A 22564-nucleotide genomic window follows, 5' to 3' on the forward strand; every position below is an offset into this window, starting at 1 on the left:
TCTTGATTCTGATTCTGATTACTCATTCTATTATTTTGATTTCTTCCTGTTCCAGCATAGCCATACCCACGATTCCTATTATTCATTGCATGTCCTCTGCCATAATTATGTCCTCCTTGATTATTATCTCTTTGATTTCTGAAACTAGAATTTTGCAGAACTTTCTAAAGTTCTTAGTAAGCTAGATTAGGATTATATTGAATTGAGGAATAGGTCTGTAACCTAGTTTCGAATCTCTCAAGCTGAGAAATAACCTCATCATAGTTTGGTTGAGGTTTTAGACAGTACATAGTAGTTCTGAAGCTTTCACATTTTGATCCTAAACCTTCGAGAACACCAAACATCTTGGTTATCTCATCAACTAGTTTCCCTATTGCATTAAGCTGATCACAAATGGATTTAAACTCCCTAAGGTAAATAGGCAATGTTCTATCTCTTTTCTGACAAGCTTGTAACTTTCCCCTTAGCTCAAACTCCTTGGTTACTAATTTTTGTGTGTTGACACATAATTTTGGAAAAATAAAATTGCATTTTGAACAAATAAAAAGAAAAAAAATGAAAATGGGGGAAATTGATTTGATTGAAGTATGCAAAGCAATATGGAATTCTAATGGATGTCCGGATTTTGTTAAATGCAGCAACAATTTTAAAATCAGGTGAACAAAGGGCAATGATTTTGATAAAATGGAAGGAATCGGTGTAAAATCGAGCTAATTGCGAAATCATGCTCCGATTTGCGTCCTTGATTTAATGCAACAGAAGATGGAAGTTTGAAATTTACCATAGAAAGTGGCCGTGCGAAACCATTATAAAAAGGAGTTGACCTGCACAAGGTTTGGGAGGAGAGGATTGGTGAAAAAATTCGTGAGAAGAGCAAACACGAGAGAATTCGTGAAAGTGAGAAAAAAAGAAGAGGAAACCTCCTTCGTCGTCCAAGAAAAGTCATTTTTCTTCTCTTCTGACAACCTGCAGAAGTGCAAAGAAAAGGAAAAAGAATCGAAAAAATTGAGCGAAACGTGAGAGAGGGTTTCTTCCTTCGGTTTCTTTGAGCCCAAATGAAATAAAAAATTCTTTTGGAAAAAGGAAGAGTCAAGTCAGCAGAAAGGCGAGACAGAGAGGGTACAGAGAGACGTGAGAGAGAGAAAGTAAAAAAAAGAGGGTCTTCTTCTTCAGCAGTCCTTCAATCGACGCCCCTGCAGTGCTCCGCACACCTGTCCGCGACTCCACGAGCATCGCCGCCGCTTCACCAGGCCCCGCGTCGCCGCGCTTCACCCGCAATCTGCAGCGCCCATCACTGCGCGCCTCCGTTCATCCGACACCAGCAACCCGACGTCCCTGCAAAGTCTCTTTACGACGCCGTACCGCTGTCCCTGTGCCAGAGCTCGACTCCGTCGCTACACCTCCGCGCCGCTCATCACCGTGCGTTCGCTCCTCACCTGCGCTTGCACCGGTCCCGTGCCGCCGCGAAGCCCCCGCACCGAGCCCCTGCCGTGTCTCCGCTCACCACCGCCTCAGCATCCCGCCCGCACCGGACCGCGATCACCCTTGCCCGCCACTGTAGATCGCGACTCCAATACCACCGGAGCCCGAGCGCTGCCTCGCCGCCGACGACCAGCAGTCCGGGCGCTGTTCAGCCCTCGCCGGAGTCCGAACTCACGCCGGCCGACCACCTTCCTCCCCCGGCGTCAACCCCCCTGTCTCTGTTACTCACCTTAGGTAGCTTGTCATTATTATTATTATTATTTTTACTTTTTACCTTTTACTTTTACCCTTTTTTTTTATAAGTTAGTTTATTTCATTCTGTTCATTTGTTAATATTTGTGAATTTAGTATGCATTATCTGTAGGGATTTTGTCCGAAATTAATATAATTATTAATTTGATCCGAGAGACATCGGATCAATTTTCTAATTATTTTTAATTTTTGGGCTTTTTGGTATAATCTCAATTGTTAAATCATAATAATTATTTAATTTGGTTCGTAAGACTTCGGACCGGATTTTTTAATTATTCTAAGTTTTGTGATGATTAGGGTTATAATAATTGTTAATTTAATCTGTGAGACAACATGTTATTTTTTCAATTATTTTGATCCTTTATTTAGTGATTATATTAATTGTTTAGATTTAACCCTTATTTAACAATTATTCAACTTAAAAAAAAAAACTAAAAAGAAACTGAAAAATCAAAAATCAAAAAATTCAAAAAATTGCATGAGCATATAGGACATTAGGGTTTAATATAATAGACACGTAGGTTTAATTAATCAAATTTTTAGGATTATATTTTTAGGACTGCATTTTTAGATATTTAAAAAAAAATAAGTTAGGATTAGACTTAAATAGCCTTTTTAGAGTCTTAGATATAATTCACATTTTCATATTCTCATCCTCTTTTTAAAATAAAAAAATAAAAATACTAGGTGCATATTAACGAGTTTGCATAATAGGATCATTTAATTAGAATTTGCTCATTAATAAGATTAAGTCATTTAGTTAAAAAAATGCATTTTAAAAAGAATTCTAATTTCAATGAAAATCCCAAAAAAAAATTGTTTGCTTTGTGTGATGCAATTTATTTATTAAATGCTTGAGCATATGTGTGATCACATTTTTGCATAATAGTGATTTAGCTTAAAATAAATCAAAACTGCCTGAAAAAATATTTTTGAAGTTAAAAAACAAAATGGTACCGAAAGGGCAATAGAGAAATCTAGTATAACCAAGTCCCCGTACCCTTAGTCTATGGTTCATAGGAGTAAAATAAATCTTCCTTTATTTTACTTAGGTGTCTAATCGACCTACCCTAAACCGATTAGTGGCGACTCCTAGTTAATAATATTTTGTATGTTAAATATTTGAACCTTAAGTCGCGAATTGGAAAGGGCTTGGGAGAGCCCGAGCTAAGTTTAAAAACTTAGTAGTCCATTAACCTAGTTTTAGGTTATGCACCCGAAAAATTAGGTCGCGACATTGTGTAAAGTGATTAAGAAGTGTTTGCCATATCTCATAAGAAGTTTCCAGCTCGATGATCAAACTCAAAATATTCTCAGATACTGCTCCACTAATCCAAGATGATGCTAGTTGATCAGTTTTTACCCAATCTATATGATCATGATTCACTATTTCAGTTTTATTACCTTCAACCTCAACTTGCAACATTTGAGCTGGTGGTGGTGATTCTCCATTGATGAATCCAAAGAGATCCTGACTTCACAAGAATCTGTGAAACTGTGCTTGCCAGAGCATGAAGTTATCTTTAGCTAACTTTATTGTAACAAAGTTAGATATATTGACATGAATCGAAAAAGGATATTTTGGTGTTCTTGCTGTCATTTTGTATTTTCAGAAACTTTGAAGATGTGCTTTCACAAACACGATCACCTATTGATCTTGCACGATTCAAGACCAGAAGAAAAAACCGATTCAATCAGAGAGAACTCAGAAGTTGCTTTGAACTCCTTGACATCATCTGGATTTCACGAGCTCTGTATCGCTTTGAGTAGTATAGCAAAGATGACTTGAGCTCTCAAGATTGCTCTGATACCATGTGAAGAAAAATGGATTGAACAGAAGACGAAGATGAAAAGAAGAAGAACATTGATGAAGGAAGAGTGTTTGTAATTGTATTATGTATTTATGAATAGTAGAGTAATACATTCATCTGAGATCTCAACCTCTCAGTTTCTCTCACTTTCAGTATATATACATCATGATCAAAAAACTGAGAGAAGAAGAAGATGAAAAACAGACTTAACAGAATCTGTTAATCTTGCAAAACTGAATAACTATTCTTCAGTACTAAAGCACATGGACGCGTGGAGTTCTTAGTTGTGCTACTGATGAAAGTCAGAGTCGAGCTTCCGATCTTATTTTCTCTATTCTTCTTGATGACTTCATATGCACGTGTAGCTGTAGCTGTTGACACACTTGCAGCAGCATATTCTTCATCCTTCTTTACTTTCATAAACTCTGTTTTCTTACTTCTGATCCTTAACAGACTCGGTTCTGAACAGAAGTGAATTTTATATTCCGAAAGCAACGGAAGTCGTCTCGGAAAGTGTCACTATCAACGCACGCGCATCTTCTTCTGTAAATCACGAAAACGTGGCTTACCTTTGCACTCGGCGACGGAGCTTCTAGAGGAGCCGGAGATTGTCCTCCTCGACCGTCTTCAGCAGGCCCTCCACGAACACCCGCCTCTCTGAGCCCGTCAGCTTCGGCACATCCGCCACTTCCTGGCCAAGCACTGCCACCCGCAGCCTCCGGGACGTCAGCAGCCTCTCGATTGCCGGCCACTGCAGCTCTAGCTCGTTGTCATCGTCCTCCCGCCAGCAATCTTGCATACGGTCCTCCGACTCAGTGACGATTCTGAAGCTGCTCGAGGCACGGCAGCGCAGCGACTGAGAGCGGCTCCAGCTCCTCTTCGCTCCATCTCGGGGAGCTCGATTCTCTCCGGCTGATCACTCGTTGTCGATGGCTGTGCCATTTCGGTCGTTCTGATCTTTTCGGGCAAACGCAGAAGCAGCTTTTCTTATGTAGAATGCATTCGTGCCAATGAGAAGGCTATGGTCAATTTAGCCACTATTTTTGAATGAGTGGCATTAATAGATTTCAAACGCTAGAATCAATGCAATTTTTCTTCTTCTGGGGCTGGCACACCTCGTGGCTACCCGTGCTATATAGTCAATTTAGATCGCCAAATTTCAACTTTTGCAAACGAGATTCCGCAACTTGCAATTTGATTGTATAACTACAAAAGGGTTAGCCTTCCTTTTGGGGTCTGATATGAAAAGGGTTAGCTTGATTAGTGAGAAAATGTTACAAATTGATATCTTAAGATAAAATATGATTTCCTTATAATTTGAACAAGAAAAAAAGATTTCTAACAAGATCTCCACCTACCTATTGTTGATTAAAAAAAATGATCGGAACTTGCGATCACGAAATAACCGGTACACCTATCTCATTAGGGAATGGGAACAATCATGAAGTTTCTCCATATGCTGGTGACAGAAGTGGCCGGCCGTCATGCGCGCATCTTGCATGCATGCCTATACTTTACAAAGCCGGACTCACTTTCAGGACTAATTGGGAATTTTTCTTATGATTTGGATTTGGTGCATAATTCAAATTGGTCGACATCATTTTTGAGAAATACATTAGCAAATCAATGAATTTGGATTGGGTCATATGCAGCCGATTTTTGCTCCCGAAACCATTGACCGATCAAAAGCCGTTTGCAACGCAACGGTTGAATTGGCATCACAGAAACTAGAAATGATATAAGATCTCGTTGACCAATTTATCAATTAAATCAAATGCCTTTTGGTCTTACTCTATTAAATAATTCACAAATGCTTGCCAAATTTTGCTAAGTAATCACAGTTTTTCCCAGGAATATTGCTTCCTTTGGTCCGCCCGCCATCATTCATTCATCGGAGTGACGTCTTCAGATAAAATGTAAATCAATTCACTAATAATTAATTTTTTTTTCCTTCTCTATTCTTAGGATATGGAACAGGAACTCTTCTGCGAACGATGAATTTTTTTTTTTTCCTTTCCTATTGATAGTAGCTACGAGAAAATTTTGCATGTCGAAAGGAGAAATTACGCACCATGAGGTACCGAGCTACACTGATGTGATGGACCGGCGATTTGCTAGTCTAAGAACTCGTTCTCCACCACCTACCTCAAATTGATTATAAATACCATATTTTTTCCTAATTAATTTGCTAACAGATCCATGATTTGACCCATTTCAGTCCACAAATTGGGCTCAATCTGTCGATAAGGTTCGATCACCTAAACATCATATTTGATTAAAAGTGATATGTCGCTAAATTGAGCAATTTTTTTTTCTCAATAAAAAGGATGCGGAATTATTAAAGTATGACGTTGGAGGTTAGTCCGAATGCGATGGCTGAAATTGACCATTGCATCAAGAAACCAACTTAAATAACTAAAACCGTAAAATTACGAGATACTATGTGGTATTGATACCTTATCGACATTTCTTGTCCGCGAACGGTCTTCAATCCCAACAATTCAAATAGCTTATAAACCTTTATGATAAAGATCAAAGAGTGATCATACAAAAAACCCCTCTCTTTGTAGTCCTTACCCGACATTTCTTCAACAGGGAAAAAGGAAAAGGAAAATAAAAGGGGAGAGAGCTCACTTTTAGGTCCGCATTAAAAGTTGGAGAGTTTGCAAATATAATAATTAAAGTTGGGAATCTTTCGTGTAAAATTAGGGAAATTATCTTGCGTATCAGTGATACACGTAACCTGTTCCATAGATGCAAAAGCGTATGACACGTGTTTAGAGGCCGTGATAAAACTTGATAATAATTGGAAATTAATTTATAAAATAATTGTTAAGAGTGAGCAGTTTTAGGTTCCATATAGGTTCCACATATTCGTTAGAACAAGTTCCTCATTTTTTGGGAATCTAAAGTCTACCATGCATGCCTTAAAACTCAGAACTTACATTATCATAAATTCTAAGTCTATTCTAGGGTCTACCCAAGTTCTGTCTGTATTATTAATTGAATAATTGCAGTGGATTATTACCTTTAATGACAATCACTTATTACTAATTCGCCGACCATAAATTATATTTATACACGTGAAGAATAAATTCTCAGTCATCAATGGAAGCTCGGACTAGTGAACCCATACGATAGATTGTGTAAAGTTATAGACCAAGAAAAAATATAAAAACTTGTTCTAGATTCAAGTTCTAAGTTTCAAGTTCCCAATTCCATCTACTTAGAATCTGAAACCTACTCGTTAAGATAGGTTCTCCAATTTTTAGAAGTTGAAATCCATCCTACATATCTTGGAATTTTTAATTGGACAAGTTTTCACCGGTTTGGTTTTTCAATTCTAGGTTCACCTTGAAATCATGCTCAAGCCTAATGGCTGCTGGACAATATTCTTGAACAAGACACCCAAACCGATGGAAACTAATTAAACGTTCTTGTGGTTTTTATTGAAGAGAGTGTTGGAAACCTTTGGGACAGACGAGGAGGAATCATGTTGGAACTGGACTGGTAGTATCCTCTGTCTTGCAGCTACAATTTTTTTTTCTTTTTTCAGTGCAATTGCTGTCCTTGGAATTAGGAACTGTTAGAAAATACAAGTGCCCCGTCCCAATTCATCCATGACCAATCGAAGCCAATGAAAGTTCGTTCGAGAAATTAAAGAAAAGAAAAAAGAACTTATGTTACATGATGCTTAATCATGCGTGATGTGAGAAAGTACACATAATTGCTTACTCGATTAATCTTGAAATAATTAATGATATGTTTGTTTGGGAGAAAACTACTTTTAGGAAAATAACTGGAAATGATATTCAAGACATCCAGAATATCTCTCAATCTTTATATTACTAGAACGATTACACTTTGTTTGTCGACAATGAAATCATTGTGAACGTGTGGCTCAGAAATCTCTTGCATGTTGTATGAGCCGGGATTGAGCTTTCCAAATTACTATTGCACGCGTAGCAAGACCCACTGGCGAGTGTAAAGGAGCACTGTTTAAGCTTTGCTAAACTTACGAAGTCCTTAAGATATCCGAGCTAACGAGATGAATAATTTCCCTCCGATCAAGACACAGAAAAACGAGCATTATCAAGGCGGGCTCATCATCTCCTAAAACCAACCAGTTCCTGTTCTTACACTAAAGAGTAACAAAGGACATTAGAATTTTAATCTCTACTGCTCTGGACGCAACGATTTTGCTTCTTTGGCTGCATTTTGTTTTTAGCAGTTTTTTTTTTTTTTTTTTAACTCAATGACTGGTTAAACTCTCAAAGATTGCTCTTACAAAGTAACAACTTCTTTTTAGCTTGATTCCCTTCGTTGCAAACATATTAAATAGTAAGTTAATTGTATCTAAAACAAACTCGATACATGCGTGACACATGCTCGAGGTCTAGTTTGAGAATTGGGACAGAATCAACCACATAAAGGTCCTCAAGTGTATAAGCGATACACACCTTTGATGTTTGCGATTGTTCTTTGTATGTTATTGATCACTCTTATATCTTTCTACTAATACATAGAAAAGTGTCGAATGCGTAATTGCTTTTCCTGTTATTTGACAAGAATCGTGGCAATGAGTTAATTTATTGCCCTTGTTTGCAAAAAAATCTGCTTAATTAAATAATTATGGGGTAAACTTAGATGATAAAGAATTGATTCAGATGTTACCACAACATGAGAGATGAAATCAAGGTCAAGACTTTAAAATAGAGTTCCTTTTATTCTGATGATTCTAAGTGGAAGTATTCAATGAAGCACTCTCTACACACTCCTTTCATCTCCTTTGGAAGTTCAATTTTGCAATTGCACAGGCAAATATACACGTGAAAATTAGCGGAAAGGCCAAAAGCATGATGGCTACGATGTAGAGTTGATCGTAGCGATACCCATAATAATTTTCCAAGAAGGTGCTGATCGTCGTTTTTTGTCCATGAACTGTTATCTCCTTATGGATGTCTCCGTATAGCGAACTAAGCATACCTCTAAAGGACCAAGTGACTGGGCATATCCAGTAACACCACCGCCACCAGACTGGAATTTGCTGCCAAAATGGATGATAAAACACGAAGTAAGATGTGTTAAGCCACAAATAATGTTCAGGATTGAGTGTTACTTGACAGAATAGCAAAAGTTTGATGAGACTTACGGGTCCAGGAATCAGGAACCCCGCGAACAGATTGAACATGGTGAAGACAGAACTCCCAAACACCATAGCCACTTGGTACGTCGGTGTCAGTGAAACAAGCATCATTCCAAAGTAATTGTAATAGAGCAATGTACAGAACATGGTGTAGAAGTACCAAAACACTTTATAGAACGAGACATAGAAACCTATGGCAGGGTATGTGATCAGCACAAACAGAACAGCTTGCAAGAATATGTATGGAACTTCAATAACCACCTGCAACATATTTGAGGGACATAATATCATCATTTGAATATAGAAGAACGAGAAATGTATCAGTATAGCCAAGAGAAGACATCACATAGGAGCATGAATTAGTGACCTGAGCAATTGAATAGGACCATGATGAGTACATTCTGGCAAATCGTTCTCTGTAGACAACCATGCGTTCGGTAGCAACAAACGGCAGAATGGAATTGCTGTTCCCTACCCCAATGTTTTGCATAAAGAGATACATCGATCCAAATATGTTGAAAAGATCCTGCTCGTTGTTTCTTGAAAACAAAGAATCATGTTTCAGCATCTTAGATGGTTAAGTTTTACAAGCTCATAATCTCAATGTTTGACAAGGTATGAAAGATTTTTCCCAGACTAACTGGGTTGTATGAAGAACTTACATTTCCTTTCCTTTCTGCCAAAGGAGAGCAGCACACAACAAGGAACATGCGGTAATGAAAATCAGGCGCACCAGGTTGTATTTGGGGCTTCTCCAGTAGGTTAGATGTTGTTTCCACAAACAAGTCTTGAACTGCTCCCATCTATTTTGCTGGAAGCCTGCAGAGAAACACATTTCCTTTGTCCCAGCCACTGGCAAATTTAGCTCTCTCACTAATTCTCTGTTCATCCTACAGCGGCCAAAGATATTCAATTAGCAGACATCTTTTTTTTTCCCATTGCAAGTATGAGAAGCACCATTTATTTGCACATATGTCATTCTCTGGTGAATACTCCAAGTTAGCATCACATAACAGACAGAAGCATTGAATTTTGCATCCTTTGTGCTTGATGAGCGCTTAATGTGTGCTTCACATGTGCTCTGAACATTATACTCTTGTATGCTCACCTGCATTGATCAGATTCCTCATAAATGATGCCATAGTCTATACCAAGTTGAGATTCTATTGAAGGACTTGTAATTTCCAGCGTCCATGTAGCAGGGTTGTAATTATCCTTGATTTTTGGCACTCCAAGGATACTCTGGACAAGGGGAAATGTAGGGATTCAGTAGTCAAGCTTTCTCAATCCAAGTTAATTTTTTTCTTTTCAAGTGTAGATTATAAGGCTATTCAGTAGGTTTAGTCAATTTTATACGTTTTTTTTTTTTTTTTTTTTCCTTTTGGATGTATCAACTAGGTCTGCAGCTCATCATAGAACCAATTCATACTTAATGACGTGCATATTATGAGAAAGAAGTATCAATTGAAGTGTTCATGTCTGAAGTGTAACAATTACCTCAAAATATTCAATAAGCTTATGTGAATGCTCTCCAAGCTCTCCAGAGTATATCATTTGACCTCCTCTTTTCATCAGGATTAGCTGCATAGTTCATCAATTGTGACATGCTTCAGTTGGGTTCGTCACAGTTATTGATGTACTTTACAAACATATGTGAAGTGAGTAGTAAATGGAGTTTCACGCAATATGCACAAAAATTCTGTCGTCTAAGCAAAATATCTTGCATAGCAGAATAGATTGTCACAGGAATGAATGCATCAGCAAGTTACCTCGTCAAAAGCCTCAAATATGTCGATGCTTGGCTGGTGAATTGTACACACAATTGTCCTCCCTGTGCTAACAATATTCTTCATGACTCGCATTACAATGGCAGCTGCTCTAGCATCGAGACCAGAAGTAGGTTCATCCATAAAGATGATTGACGGGTTAGAAACAAGCTCCACTGCTATAGTCAGCCGTTTACGCTGCTCGATTGATATACCGGTCACACCAGGAACATCAACTATGGCATCTTTTATGTCATCTAGCTCGATCATTTGAAGTACTGTAGCCACAAATTCCTGATTGACAACTTATAATTCAGTAGCAATGCAGATTTAGCTACTAATTAGTGCAAAATATTAGCACTTAATATGTGATGCGAAAGACCTAATGTGGCTTTGGTCTGCCTACTGGATTTGATCAACATCAGAATATAGAGTGTGCAATTGATATGCTAAAATCTTTCCAGTTGAGCACAAGATTTAGCCGTTTATTGGCACTCATCTCGGGAAGACTGTCCACAGGATTTATCCAACAATTAGCAGACAGAGTGACATTTGTATCTCAAAGCGTGATGTACAAACTACTTCCTGTTTTATCCGCTTACTGAAATTCTTCATCTGTTTGTTCCAAGTTCAAGTCCTGCTCAAATATCAAGCAATAGGGCATCCATAAAGATCGGCATATTCTATCCAGATAAAGAAATCTTACTGCTCTTGTATTTTTTTCAATGTGGGCCGGCAACCTTAACCAAGCTGAGTATGCCACTGATTCCTCAATTGTAAGTTGTGGAGAATGTATGTCGGTTTGCTCACAGTAGCCAGATATTCTGGCATATGCGGCTTGAACTTTAGGATATCCTCCAACCTTAATGTCTCCCTCGATAAAACCACTGGTTTTTCTTCCTGAAAGAACATCCATTAAAGTTGTTTTCCCTGCGCCACTGATGCCCATCAAAGCCGTTAGGACTCTGGGTCTGAAGGCTCCGGTAACGTCTCGAAGAAGCTGTAGTCTCCTTTCTGGGAAACCTTGCTCTCTTAATTTCTGGAAGCATTTGAAATTCCGTTATGCCAATCATTTATTGATATGACATGCAAAACAAACACTTATTTTCAGCAACTCAAATGTCTCACCTTGGGTGTTTCGACGAAGTACTGCACGTTTTCAAATGTTAGAGTTGTTGGTTCAAATGGTAAAACCATCTCTATACAATTTCAAAATTGCACTGGCGTCACAAGGCAATATAAACTGATTTAAAATATTGACCAGTACTCACGAATGCATGATATCAACCATTCTTTTGCAGTTTTGATGATTTTTTCAATGGATGATAAGTGACTAACTCTTATGAAACTTCTAACCTCTAATTTTTGGCTCAGTGGTACTTTTGTTAGCTGCCTGTTCTCCTGGAGTAGGACAGTTAATGTCTCTGTCTTTATCCAGCTGGGAGAGCTTCTTGCTGGAGACAACAGCTCGAGATCTGCTCGGAGCTGTGATTAGCCGATAAATACATGTTATTCAGTGAATAGTGTTAACCCTCTGAGAGAATTCCTAGCCAGCATGTTCAATTACCTTTTGAAAAACTCAGAGCACAGGCAAACCCAATGTTGAAAACCATCCAAAATCCAATCAATGCCCCAAGTGATATCCAGCGAAAGTGATCACTATAATCTAGACCATGCTGTTTGAGCACTTGTTGCCCCATAGTGCCATTAAGAGATGAAACCTGCAGAGGATCGTTAAGCCTGTTAAATACTAAACCCCACCATTGTCATGGGAAATCCACTCATGTGAGACTGGTTTGTTCTTCAGGATGTCACCTTTTTCCACCTCGGAGCGAGAAACTCATTTACTGAAACACCTATTTCTGTATATGACAATGGAGAGAACCAGAATCCCCACCTCAACCAACTGGGTAAAGAAGCTGCAGAGAGACAAGGCTGCTAAGTTCCTATCAATTTGCTAAAGTCCGTATAATTAGAATCGATAAAATTGAACTAACGTTTTGGGATGGCGAAGCCACCGAATAAAAACAAAACAACTAAAGAGAATAGACTGCAAAATGCTGCAACAGGTGGATTTCGAACCACAGAAGCTATCAATCGGAACATTGATATCGATACTTGATGCAATAGGAAGAGCAGGAAGAATTGATAAAGGAACCTGACAGTCATGAAAAAAGTGAGTGGATAAAAATCGTATCATCCCTCTGATATATCGAATTTTGGAATTACCTTTGTGGTTCAGGACTATAGTTAACTCCATAATAGGTAATAGCTGTCCAAAGAAACGCATCGAGTAAAGACAATGGGATTTTCAGTATGGCAGCTGGAATGGTATAAGCCCATGCAGGGTAGAAGAAAATATCTCGTTGCTTGTAAAAGACACCAAGTCTAGAAACAGTCATTGCCAGCTCCGGAAGACCATTAATCATGAGCCGGAGGAGAGCATAAAATAGGGAACCCATGAAAAGATCCGCATGCGCCAAGTCGACTTTCATCCGTGGGCGCAAGAAGACAGTCACTGTAATAATTGCAACGACCACGAGCTGCAAAGAGTAACCACCAAGTCAATGAATTTTGCGTGCATTTCTCATTAACTATGTATTGTGACTGCACATTCTGAGTCCAAATGGGTAATTACCTGTGCTGATCTGAAGACATGAACAAACCAATTGCGCTTCATGAGGAGCCATTCTCTCGAAAGGCACGCTTTGAACAACTCCCACTTTTTTAAAGAGTGAATTTCGAAAGATAAAGCACTTCTGTGCAGCTCAGTTTTCTCAAGAGGCCTGGCAAGTTCCTCGTCCAGTGTCTTTCCCATTGGATGCTCTTTAAACATTCTCGCAAACATGCTTGGAGATATGAAATTATAGGTCCGGTCTTTGTGATGCCAGTATTGCGCCTGGTTCTTTTCGGTAATTACCTGCCAAGAATTCCCAAAAACAGAATATGTCAGCACTATCCCTGCACAGTTTGAACACCTCTTTATTAAGCAAGAGTGCATACTTCTTGGAGAAAGTCAGCAATGGCTTTTCTCATTGGGCACTTGAAACCACAGTGTTCAAAGAAGCTAAGAACATCCATCCGAGGTCCATGGTACACTACATGTCCCTGTGCCATTAGAATTACATCATCAAAGAGATCAAAAGTCTCAGGTGCTGGCTGAAGAAGCGAAACCAAAATTGTGGACTCTGTTATGTGCGCCAATTGCTGCAAGCATGTAATGATCTGAAAGGTAGTGGAGCTGTCCAAGCCTGTTGATATCTCATCCATAAATAGAACTCTCGCCGGACCAATTATCATTTCCCCTGGAAGAGAGAACATCGAAATCTGTAATGAAGCCTAAAATTTACAGTGTGACATAGAAACTGTTTCTATAAGTTTCTTGTCATTTGCTGTGTGTTCCTGTAAAACTAACCGGTTGTCAGCCTTCTCTTTTGACCACCAGAAATTCCTCTGTTCATCGCATCCCCAACAATTGTATCTGCACAGATGTCAAGTCCAAGAACCTGAAAAGGCATAAAATCGCAGCAATTGTAGCAAAAGTAGAATTGTCTGAAAAATAAACTTGGTAACTCCTTTTTGCATTGGAAACATTACCTTCAAAATGTAGTCTGTTTGAAGTGTTCTTTTCATTCCTCCTATAGAAACTGCCTGCTCATATGGTCATATCGTCATCAGAAGCCAGTATCGCCAGTTGTTACTGTAACTAAAATATCGTAATGAACCCATCTTTGCACAAATATTAACCTTCATGTAAGTGTCTATGCTTGGCTCTGGATTAATTCCTGCTTGCTCCTCCCTTTTACTAACTTCTTTCAACATGTCTTCAATGAAAAGCAGACACAAAGAGGATCAGCAATGACCACCGAAACTAAAAGTAACTTCAAGGTTGGAGAACAAACTGTTACCTGCCCTTCCTCCTATGCCCTGACATCGTGCAGAGAAATCGAGCGTCTCCCTCACAGTCATCTCGGAAATATGTGAATCATATTGGCTTATATAGGCTGAAGTCTTCTGAGGAATGAACTCATTCAGCTTGTACCCATTGTAGGAAATCTCTCCCTTGACCTTCACCGTACATCGATTGTCAATTCCGCTGATCTTATATATATGCATGATCATTTGCGTCTGAATATAGTCTAAGTATAGGAGCTATTCTTGTCAGAATGGAAAATCTACAAAAGACTGAACACCAAAAAGGTAGTACCTTGAGGGATTTCTCGGATTTGCCTGCTAATGCCTGTAATAAGGTGGTCTTTCCGCATTCTGGTGGACCTAACAAGAGTGTCATCCTGCAATATTTTCGAGAGAAAAGGATTACGCTGCACAGTAACATCGTATGCGTCAACTTTTGAATCTAAACGAGTGCATATGCTGAGCTTTAATACTAACCTCGCAGGCTTAAGGACGCCGCTTACGTTCTTGAGGATTCTTATCTTGCTCCCCTGATGCATGCAACCAACCTTAATAGTTGGAGCCTGCTTCACAGAGAAAAAAAAGGTTCTTGGCTTCCACGTGTATGTCCTATGATTTTTACAAGAACTGTTTGCAGCTTGATAGAATAGAGAAGCAGTTGCCTGAGCTAATAAGTTTGTTAACGATAAAAAAAAAAAAAAATATATATATATATATATATATATATATATAAATAAAGTTAAAAAGAGTAGTACTAATTCCTGGTAAAACTCCTTAGATTGTAAAGCGAGTGCAACTGGATTTTCCATGGTTTTCGTTAGGAATTTGTCTTGCGAAAATAGGTAATTAGTTTTCAAAATAAAGCAACAATGCAACACGTATGTCACACCCTATCGACTTATGATAAGAGAAAGATTTGGAATTAGATGTTTTTAATGTATGCTCCATTGAGACATGGATGTTCTAAAACTGCCAATTTTCTAACTGGATGATCCATTTGCATCACGTGGCCAGTTTGCTGTCCTTCTCTAATGTCCCAAAAGTAGGAGCTTATGTTATCCAAACGTACTATTCACAAAAGATACTATGTTCTTTGACTTTAAAATTGTATCGTCCTCGATAAAACTTAGAAAACTTATGTCCTATGTTTTTTGCCTGAATGGATTGCAATAGCTTGATAGAATAGAGAAGCAGTTGCCTGAGCTAATAAGTTTGCAACCAAATCAGCCAATTAAAGATAACAAAATTCAATTAAAAATAGTTTGCATTAATTCCTCGTAAAACTCCTTAGATTGTAAAGTGGGTGCAACTAGATTTTCCATGGTTTTCATTGGGAATTTGTCTCACGAAAATAGGTAATTAATTTTTAATATGAAGCAACAGCGCAACCCGTATGTCACATCCATCAATTTACGATTAGTGAGATTTGAAATCAGATATTTTTAATGCATGTCCATTGAGACATTGGTGTCCTAGAACTGCCAATTTTCTAACAGTAGGATCCATTTGCATCACGTGGCTAGTTTGCCGTCCTTCTTTGATGTCTCAAAAATAACCTTCTTTGAAATTCCAACCTTCAGTTTGCTCAAAAAAAAAAAAAAATCCAACCTTCAGAAAAAGTGCCTCCAAAAGCAGTAGCTTAAGTTATCCAAACATGCTGTCTACAACAGATAATTTGTTCTTTGACTTCAAAATTATATCGTCCTCGATAAAACTTAGAAAACGCATAAAGCTTGGAGGAGAGAGAGAGAGGAAGCAGATGGAGAAGAAGATCTCACGTAGAAAATGGCCTTGAGCGCGTTCCAAAGAGTTGGGACGGATTCCCCATGAACGGCTTTGCTGTCTGCTTCTATGCGCAAATTCTGATATCTCACTTCCACGGTCGGAAATTCAAGACCCACTCTGAGAATTTAATGTCATATTAGCTGCACTTTGTCATATAAAATAATCAAAGTTGTCTGCCTTTTACTAGACATGGAAGGTTTGAACAGGAATTGAAGTATAATGTGCCTGCCTCTGCACTCGCTTCCGGAGCTTCTGGAGGAGCCGGAGATTGTCCTCTTCGACTGCCTTCAACAGGCCGTCCACGAACAGCCGCCTCTCCGAGTCCCCGAGCTTCGCCACGTCCACCACCTCATGGCCGAGCACTGCTGTCCTCAGCCGTCGGTACGTCGGCAGCCTCTCGATCGCTGCCCACTGCAGCTCCAGCTCGTCGTCCTCCCGCCTGCAGTCCTCCTCGCTGAACGCTGATGGCATCTGGTCCTCCGAACGAGCAATGCTCCTGAAGCTGCTGGAGGGGAGGTGGCGCAGCGATGATGAGGAGAAGCGCCGGCTTCGTCCTCGCTCCATCTGCATGTCCGGCTCATCACTCGTCGTGGACGGTTGCGCCATTTCAATTCGTTTAGCTCTTTTTACGAGCAAATGTAGGTAAACGTTTTTCATATATAGTGAGAGGCGGATGCCGCATGAGCACATCAAAATGAGAAATGATTTCAATGTACTGTGAAAATAACAGTTTATTCTAAATCACAAAAAATTAAGTCGTGAATAATTATAAATTGTTGTGGAACCCACTTCTTTAAAATATAATTACATTGCTAAATACCAGCGAGATGCCAATTAGGGCATTGAAATGTTTCATTCTCTACACACGAAACAGTGTAAAAGTAAGGGAAAATTTCAAATAAGGATCCGAAGTGAACTAATTTTCTTAAATAATGATCCGAAATTAACTTTGTGTAAGATAAAGACCTAAAGTAGACCAAGTGTTTCAAATAATGACCTGAAGTGGTTGAATCAATTCCTAAGAACCTAAGCTTGTTGGTCAACCAAATATTCGTCGGCTATCAAGCATGTGACAATTCTGATGACTGGAGTTTGGACAATTTTGTCCCAAAAAAATTAAGGAAAATTAACAAATCCTAAAATATAAAAAAAAAAAAAAAAAAAACCTAGGTTTTCTATGGTCTTCCCGTTCCTTGTACCCTTCCCCTACAAAATTAAAGACTGAAGTTCTCCCCATTCCTTGTACCATCATTTGCAAAGTCGAAAACCCAAATTCTCTGCCGGTTGAGGCATGAATTAAAAAACAAGAAGAAAACCATATGCTTCTTTATTTATTTGCGGAGACCCAAATTCTCCGCCGGTTGAGACACGAATTAAAAAATACGAAGAAAACCGTATGCTTCTTTCTTTGTTTGCGGAGATCCAAATTCTCCGCCGGTCAAGTAAGGCGAGGAGTGACGAGAATCGAGTCATGACGACGACCGGGCAGCGATTTGGTTGATGAATAGTGAGGGAGAAGAAAGAAGAAAACGTAAACATCTAAATGAATAGCCTAAACTTAATTAATTTAGAATTTTCCATTTTTTTCCAATCATAAATTTCTAACAAAATTGATCCTATTTTAATCGATGGAAAATGTCTGCCGGTGAGCTAATGTCCTTAATAGAGATTAACTTGATCACTTCGGGTTCTTATTTGACATAAAATTCACTTCAGATCTTTCTTTGAAACAATGGGTCCAATTTGGGTTTTTATTTGACACAAAGTTCACTTTGGATCTTTATTTGAGAAAATAGATTCATTTCGTGTCATTATTTGGAATTTTCCCTAAAAGTAATATGGACAGCTTATTACATTAATTAAATTGACTTCACATTACAATTGATAACGTGAGCGTCAATATAGGCTCGTTTTCTTTGAAAGAGGTGGTGTGCCCATTTATTCCCACGAGGCTCCTTTTTTTTTGGTTAGTCATCATCATCATCATCATCTTGGTTAGTCATCATCATCATCATCAAAACCATTTTGATAGATTAATCAAATCACGAAAATATCACATATGTGAATCCATGTAAGAAGTGGGGCAAAGCTCGAAGGAGCGAACTGAATGCAAAATAAACCATTCATAATCAAGGTGAGAAAAATCGATCATGTTTTCATGTTTCGCCTATCTGTTTAGATATACAATAATGCAAATCCATCATGTTGTGTCTACTATCCTATCAATTCAAAAATTCATATTGCATTGTCAGTTTGCTATTCCAACGTTGAATTTTAACAGGAGATTTTAGGACAAGCGTTGTTTGAAGGCGTCGTGCTCTAAATTTAGAAAAAATGCATGGAAAAGAAAAAATAAATTATTGTGGTTTGCCGTCTGAGTTAGACGACAAACTGCATACACCTGGAATTCCTCGAATCGTTCCGTCGTCCCCCGCGCGAGATTCTATTACGTTATGGAATCGACCTCCCGTAGATGTCGACTCGGTTCTGAAGTGTATTTTAGCTTCCGAAAGCGATGGAAGTCGTCTCGGAAAGTGTCATTATCCATGCACGAGCATCTTCTTCTGCAATCGCGAAGATGCGGCTTGCCTTTGAACGGGCCGACGGAGCTTCCGGAGGAGCCGTAGATTGTCCCCCTCTATAATATTGCGGTTTGACAAGTCAAAGGTCAAAGAATTGAAAAAAATAAATAAAGATGACTCTATCAACAAAAGAAAAGAAAAAGGGAATAGTGAAAGTTTCGGTTATTTTAAGCGCTTGCGCCAGTCATTCACCTCATCGGACTAGTTTCAGACTTAGGCTCGAAATTCGAAATTATTGAAGATTCGTGTGGCAAAGTCCGATTTTTGAGTTGTTGAACTACTTATGTATATAAAAATGATAGTTTCGGGTGTTGTAGAGCGGTAGGATTTTACGGATCTTGATTTGAGTTTACGGTTTGCCCGAAACAAAATTTTGAAGTTTTCAATGCTTGATGAACAGTACATGTCCAGCAACTTCGGACTTGTTTTTTTTTTTTTTTTTTCGGTTTTCAGCTTGATTTTGGAATGGTTGAGTTGGGGTCCTTATAATATGTTGAAAGAGCTTTCTATTGATTGCAAGAATGTTTGAAACGAGGTTCGGTGGAGAGAGTCATGACATGACCAAATTTTGCGCTCAAGCTCCGCATTGCTAACGACTTGAATAATCACTTTGGGTATGCAATTTATTAGCACATGAGAGTTATTTTGTTAGTGTTTAAGCTTGGTTTAGCTAAGCCATAGTTGAAATGACGTTTACTTGATTTTGATGCTATTTCTCGCTTATATGATAGGAATATGAGTTCATTGATTCGAGTGAGCCTTATTGTTTGGGTTGGGGCATATCTAGGTGAGTGATGTTATCTTTTCTATGTATTTATAAACTTTAGCTAAGCCATAGTTGAAATGATGTTTACTTGATTTTGATGCTATTTCTCGCTTATATGATAGGAATATGAGTTCATTGATTCGAGTGAGCCTTATTGTTTGGGTTGGGGCATATCTAGGTGAGTGATGTTATCTCTTCTATGTATTTATAAACTCATGTCTAAAAAAAGATGAAGATTTGAGTATCACACGAGTATTTTTTTTTTTTTTTGGTAACCCAGGGAACCTCCATGCGTCGCTTCGCGGTTGGAGTAATTCCAACAAGGCAGACGACGCAGGGATTCGAACATTGGACCTCTCGCGAAAAAAACTAGTGCCCAACCACTACGCCGCCACCACGGGTGGTGAGTATCACACGAGTAATTGAAGCATGTTTGTTGCATAAAAGTCTGGATTGGGCAATTATTACCTTTTAATATTTGAGAATGGTTTTAAAGGTATTGTGAAATTATATATCACTATGCAAATTGGTTTATGGAATGAGTTCTAAGATGATTATTATTCCCACGTGGCTCCTTTTTTTGGTTAGCCATTATTATTATTAGGAAAAATTCTAAATAAGGACCCGAAGTGGACCAATTTTCTCAAATAAGGACCTAAAATGAACTTTGTGTCAAATAAAGACCTAAAATAGACCCATTGTCTCAAATAAGGATCCAAAATAGTTGAATCAATTCCAAATAAGGATCTGAGCTTGTTGGTCAGCCAAACATTCTTGATGTGACATTTATGATGATCGGAGTTTGGACAATTTTGTCCAAAAAAAAATCTAGGGAAAATTAACAAATCCTGAAAAAAAAAAAAAAACCTAGGTTTTCTATGGTCTCCCCGTTCCTTGTACCCATCATATGCAAAGTCAAAGACTGAAGTTCTCCCCATTCCTTGTACCCATCCTTCGCAAAGTCGAAGACCCAAATTTTCCGCCGGTTGAGGCACGAAATCAAAAATAAGAAGAAAACCATATGCTTCTTTCTTTGTTTGCATAGACCCAAATTCTCCACCGGTTGAGCAAGGCAAGGAGCAACAAGAATCGAGTCACGACAATGACCAAACAAAGATTTGGTTGAGGAGTAGTGGGGGAGAAGAAAGAAGAAAACGTAAACATCTAAATGAATAACCTAAACTTAATTAATTTAGAATTTTCCCTTTCTTTTCAATGACAAATTTCTGATAAAATTGCCCCTGTTAAAATCGCTAGAAAATGTCTGCCAGCGAGCTAAGGTCTTTAATAGAGATTAACTTGATCACTTTAGGTCATTATTTGACACAAAATTCACTTCGAGTCCTTATTTGAAACAATGAGTCTACTTCGAGTCCTTATTTGAAACAAAGTTCACTTTGAGTCATTATTTGAGAAAATAGATTTAATCCGGGTCATCATCATCATCATCATCATCATCATTCAATGACAAGAAAACCCATTTTGATATATTAATATGGAATCACGAAAATATCACATATGTGAATTCATGTAAGAAGTGGGGCAAAGCTCGAAGGAGTGAACTGAATGCAAAATAAACAATTCCTAATAAAGGTGAGAAAAATTGATCATATTTTCATGTTTGGCCCATCTGCTTGGATATACAACAATGCAAATCTATCATGTTGTTTCTACTATCCTATCAATTCAAAAATTCAAATTGCATTGTCAGTTTGCTATTCCAACGTTGAATTTTAACATGAGATTTTCGGACAAGCGTTGTCCGAAGGTTTCGTGCTCTAAATTTAGAAAAAAAAAGTACAAAAAAGTAAAATAAATTATTGTGGTTTGCCGTATGAGGAAGACGACAAACTGCATTCTCCTAGAATTCCTCGAATCGCTCCGTCGTCTCCCTTGCGAGATTCTATTACATCATCGAATCAACCTCCCGTAGATGTCGACTCAGTTCTGAAGTGTATTTTATATTCCGAAAGCGATGGAAGTCGTCTTGGAAAGTGACGTTATCGTCTTCCGCAATCGCGAAGATGCGGCTTGCCTACGCACTCGCCGACGGAGCTTCCGGAGGAGCCGGAGATTGTCCCCCTCTATAATATTGCGGTTTGACAAGTCAAAGGTCAAAGAATTGAAAACAAAAACATAGAAAAAAGAAAGAAGACTCTATCAACAAAAGAAAGAAAAAGGGAACATCTGCTTGGATATACAACAATGCAAATCTGTCATGTTGTTTCTACTATCCTATCAATTCAAAAATTCACATTGCATTATCAGTTTGCTATTCCAACGTTGAATTTTAACATGAGATTTTCGGACAAGCGTTGTCCGAAGGTTTCGTGCTCTAAATTTAGAAAAAAAAGTACAAAAAAGTAAAATAAATTATTGTGGTTTGCCGTATGAGGAAGACGACAAACTGCATTCTCCTAGAATTCCTCGAATCGCTCCGTCGTCTCCCTTGCGAGATTCTATTACATCATCGAATCAACCTCCCGTAGATGTCGACTCGGTTCTGAAGTGTATTTTATATTCCGAAAGCGATGGAAGTCGTCTCGGAAAGTGACGTTATCGTCTTCCGCAATCGCGAAGATGCGGCTTGCCTACGCACTCGCCGACGGAGCTTCCGGAGGAGCCGGAGATTGTCCCCCTCTATAATATTGCGGTTTGACAAGTCAAAGGTCAAAGAATTGAAAAAAAAAAACATAGAAAAAAGAAAGAAGACTCTATCAACAAAAGAAAGAAAAAGGGAACATTGCAAGCTTACGTTCTTTTAAGTACTTGCGCCGCTCTTCGGTCCAATCGGAGTAGTCTAAAAGAACTACTATTGTTGATAAATAAAAAATAAAAAGAGTGATCCGAGCTTGCGATCATAAAATAACCGGTATGCCTATCTTATTAGGGAATTGGGAATAATCACGAAGTAGCTCCATATGCCTTTCTCATTAGGGAATGGGAATAATCATGAAGTTTCTCCATATGCTGGTGACAGAAGTGGCCGGCCGTCATGCGTGCATCTTGCATGCATGCAAATATTTTACAAAGCCGGGCTCACTTTTCAGGACTAACTG

The 22564-nt window shown here is 38.6% G+C and overlaps 1 pseudogene; it reads right to left on the minus strand.

The window, feature by feature from the left end:
• Window positions 1-8294: 8294 nt before the first annotated feature.
• On the minus strand, window positions 8295-14519 carry LOC120289518 (annotated as a pseudogene).
• Between the last annotated feature and the right edge of the window lie 8045 nt (window positions 14520-22564).

This window comes from Eucalyptus grandis, chromosome 11 (assembly GCF_016545825.1).
Source record: "Eucalyptus grandis isolate ANBG69807.140 chromosome 11, ASM1654582v1, whole genome shotgun sequence".
NCBI classification, from domain to species: domain Eukaryota; kingdom Viridiplantae; phylum Streptophyta; class Magnoliopsida; order Myrtales; family Myrtaceae; genus Eucalyptus; species Eucalyptus grandis.